The sequence below is a fragment of the Dasypus novemcinctus genome, chromosome 11 (assembly GCF_030445035.2).
Source record: "Dasypus novemcinctus isolate mDasNov1 chromosome 11, mDasNov1.1.hap2, whole genome shotgun sequence".
Classification (NCBI taxonomy): domain Eukaryota; kingdom Metazoa; phylum Chordata; class Mammalia; order Cingulata; family Dasypodidae; genus Dasypus; species Dasypus novemcinctus.
In genome coordinates this window covers 117,126,166-117,130,459 of record NC_080683.1, presented here as the reverse complement: position 1 = coordinate 117,130,459, position 4,294 = coordinate 117,126,166, and positions in this window count along the sequence as shown.

The following is a 4,294-nucleotide window of genomic DNA, read 5'->3' as shown; positions in this document are numbered from 1 at the left end:
TGAAAATAAATTTTACTTGAATAAGTATCTCAGCCTGATCAGAGGCACTGCCGCTGCTGAAACAAAAGCAGTTGCCGATAAGTTATTGACTCGGCTGACAGCCTGAATGAACTTCATTATGCCAGCCCACTCTTGGTAAATGTGTCAGGTTTTAAACTGAATTAGGTGGCAGGTGCACGGACCATTTTCCTGCCCCCCTTGAGACAGCAGACAGCCAATCATCACCTGATTCTATAGACAAATATTTAGATTTGTTTTTCATATCACAAGGCCATAAGTTAAAGTACGTTTAAATCTTTTCCCCTGACCCCCCCATCACTGATGTGTTCTATTCCCAAGATGGGTCCTTAGCGTAATGGGGTTCGGAAAGGCTGGGGCTCCCCATGCCACAGATTTCAGGGACGACCTGGATTCTTGACTTGAGCGTATTGGATTTCAGCTTCTCCAGGAGATTAAAATGCAAGGCACACATCTCCTATCTTTTCCATCTGAAGAACTTCTGAAAGACGTAAGCACGAACATTCTGGTAGATTTAAACTAGAGTGATTAAGGAATGACCTGAGCTGGATGACAGAACTTAGATATTTTCGTCTGGATGGAGTAGTTCCCACCCGCTGAACCCAGGGTTCAGCTCCCTGAGTTCAAGCAGAGTCAGTAAGATCTCAGACATTTCTCAGCCATGAAAACACGCAGCCCTCCAGATATCCATTCTCTGTCTATGTCAATGTCTCTATCTAGCCCTATATCCTATATGTGTGTGTATATAACAAGATCATTTGCTAGTCTATTTGGTTTTAAAACCTTCTGTTTTATGATCTTCCCTTGCCCGTAACGATAAATGCAAGATCAGCTGAACTTCAGCTACTTTGGTGCCAGCTCTCATTACTTAATCATGAGAAAACATAGGACTATTAAGACTCCTAAAAATGAAAACCCAGACTTCCAACCAGAGACAGAGAGGGTTGGCATCTGCCTTTGGCTGAGAGCCTTGTTAAAGTTAATGAGCAAGAAAGAGCCCCTCTTCCCAAGGAGCTGAAGGGCCGGAAACTTTCCTCCCAGGAAAGTGGCTTTTGCTTCTGAATAATGTTTCTATTGCTCCTGATTGAGTCATTGTACTTTCCTTGACATACATTTTTGGTGGTAAAGTAGAACTCCTTCTAGAGATTGTCAACCAAAAAAAAAAAAAAATAATAAGAGTTTTTAAAATCCCCAATTAAAACCTGGAAGGCTTATCCCAGTCCAGGCTTTGTTGTCCTTTTGCTGTCCATGTGCAACGTGGCTCGGATCCCTGAGGGAACTTTGTTCTGTTCTGGACTGTACTCCTCTCGCAATATTGTTCTGCTGGGTTCAGTGGGGTCAAGCCCGCGTTTTGATCTAAAGAGGGATTCAGATCTTCTCACTTCTGGACAAACATCGGCGTCCCGTCTCCTGCAGACACACAGCTCCGTGTGGGACCTGCTTTCCAGAATCACGACGTGGGCTCTTCCTTTCGGGCTTCCTCGGGGCGCCCCGAGTTCAGGCGGGAGGAAGGCTGGCGCAGGCCCTGGCTCTGGCTGCGGGAGCCGTTGCTCCCCCAACTGCAGCAGATGGCGTTTCATAGCTGGTCACAAATGCCTGTCAGCGAGGGTTTGTCTGCCTGCCAGTAACCTGTGGTTCAGGGACTCCCTCGGAGAGCGCAGCAGCCCTGACTCTGCTGATAGCAGCATCCCAGAGAACCAGCCGTCCTTTCTCGTCAGGCACGAAATTAGCCATCTCGCTCTCAAACAGTTGACAAGGGAGACATGAAGGGAGGACGCGCATGCCAGCCCGGCTGATGAGTCTTCAGCTCTGGGTCTCTGGGCCTAGTGCAGGCCAAATCCAGAGGAGGCCTGCACGACAATGGCCCTGTCACGGAATGGCCTGACTTGGAAGCAGCCCCAGCTCTGGTACCAGCATTTCCTGCGGGGACTGGCTCATTTTGATCTTCAGAGCCACAGATAGTTTCTGTGGGCCTCGGTCAGGCTTCCTGCCGAAATTACCTCAGATGAAGGGGAGGAGGCGGACTGTGGGGAAGGGTGGGCCGCGCCGTGCTCTCGGCCCCACCCCCGGCTGGGAGGCAGGGGCCGGGCCCACCCACCGTCCTTGTGGATGCAGACCCCAAAGCCCAGGAGGTGGCCCTGAGGAGCCCCTGGGTGGGCGTGGGGGGAGAGGCAAGAGGCGGGAGGGGCGGGACGGGGAGCAGCCAGGCATGGCGCCGGGGTGCCGGCGTCAGATGTTTCCTCAGTCGGCAGCACCATCCCCTCTTTACAGAGGAGGGAAACCCAGCTCTGAATGGTGACGTATCTTCTCTGGGGTCAAAAACACTAGAAAGAGGCCAACCAGGACTCCAGCTTGAGTTAAAGGGTAGCCTCGGAGGCCACGTTTCCTGACTTAAAACCCGGCTCTGCTCTCAAACGCTGTCTATGTAGGCAAATTCCATAAGCCCCAGTGACTCAGTTTCCTCGCTGGTAAGGTGGGGATATCAGGAATATCCACTTCGTGAAGTCTTTGTAGAAGCTGACGTGAGTTAACATGTAGGTGTTTTGAACAACCCCGGACAGAGTACAAACTCTGCTAGTGTATGTTCTTGTTCTTTACTGCTCCTGTGTTTTTCAAGGATTTATTTCAGCATCTTATCACTATCTCTTTACTGGTAAATAACCCTTTTAAAATCCATACTGCCACAAAATATTTGTCTTCCAATGCTTTTATTTCTGGCTTTATTTGCTTCTCTGATCATATATATATATTTGCAGATGAATCGAAACATAAAGCATGCACTGTCAATTCATGCTGGAAAGAGCAGCCACTTTTGTAACAGAAAACGGTTGAATCTGACACATGTCATTTCTTAGCCATGTAGTTCCGGACAGATTATTTGACCTCTCTGCCTCAATTTCCCCAGCAATATAAGGAATGATATGCACCAATTTACAGAACTACTATTACAATGAAAGGAGAAAAGGTATATAGAGTCCCTAGCTCACAGGATGCAGTCTGTGCCCTGCAGTTATTATCATTTTACTAGTGAACTGAAGACTGATTTATCTTCTACGGCTCTATGCGCTCAGTCATAAGTGGCTCATCAATGTTGTACCTGAAGGCCTGGGCGATGTGCATAGATTGATTAAGCCGATGACGCAAGCCGAACTAAATGTATCGCTTTTTCCTTCTACAACATTTCTCAAACTTAACTCCCTTGAAGCAATATTCTGGGTAATGACCACCAACTGCCATACCGGTTTTCCTGGCAAAGGAACTTCATTTCGCCATCTAGACCGCGTCCCTGCCGCTCGGAGCGAGGGGAGGCTGGGACCTCAGGCGCTCACCTCCTGCCAGGTGAGGTCAGCAGGCCTGAAGGGAAACTGGCTTCAACGCTGCGGTCACTCCAGGAGAAACTGAGGCGCCTCCTGCCAATGGTTAATGAGAATGGCCTTGTCATTCAAACACGGCATTTTACCCAGGAGGATCCCCAGCGCTTTACAGACCTGCAAATAGCTTCGCCCACTGCACCGGCGGCGATAGGGGGACGGGAGCTTGGAATGCAGCCACTTCGGGGAAGGTGGCTCTTGTATTAAAAAAAAAAAGTACCCCCCCCAAAAAAATGGGTCCCAGTAGCCATAAAACATAGCAATGTAAATGCTTTACTTAGATAAAATGGGAATGGGAACGGGAGAGAAGAGGAAGATTTGTGTTTGCGTTATTTTTAATAAAATATTATTCCTTTTACTGTTTAAGCATGAAACTACTAAGTGAACTGTCAGCTTATGTTTCCAGGTCAGTAGCTGCTTCACAGAGGGGCTGCAGGGACAGCAATTCTTAGAGCTAAAGCGCTCACCAAAAGGACAGAAGGCAGCCCTAAAATTATGAGGTAAATTAAAGGGAATTATGGCAGATTTATAAAAATATATTTATACGCTGCTCTTCAGCATACCTCTTATCCTGGTTATCTACTGCTGTGTTAGAAACGGTCTCAAAATTCCTTGCCTTTAAACAACCACCAGTTTATTATTCCCTGTGATTCTGTGTATCAGGAATTTGGGCAGCCCTCAACAGCACTGATGTTCCGCTAGACTCTGAGTGGGGGGACACTCGGTGGCACTCAGCCAGTGGTGTGGGCAGGTCTGGAGAGCCGAAGGCAGCGTCCCGTGTGCCCAGAGCCCTGGTGGAAAGCTGGGACCTCGCCATGTGGTTTCTCCAGCAGGGTGGATGGACCTTACCAGGAGGCTCGGAGCGCCAAGGACAAGTGTCCCCAGGCAGGAGGCCTCGACCGAGA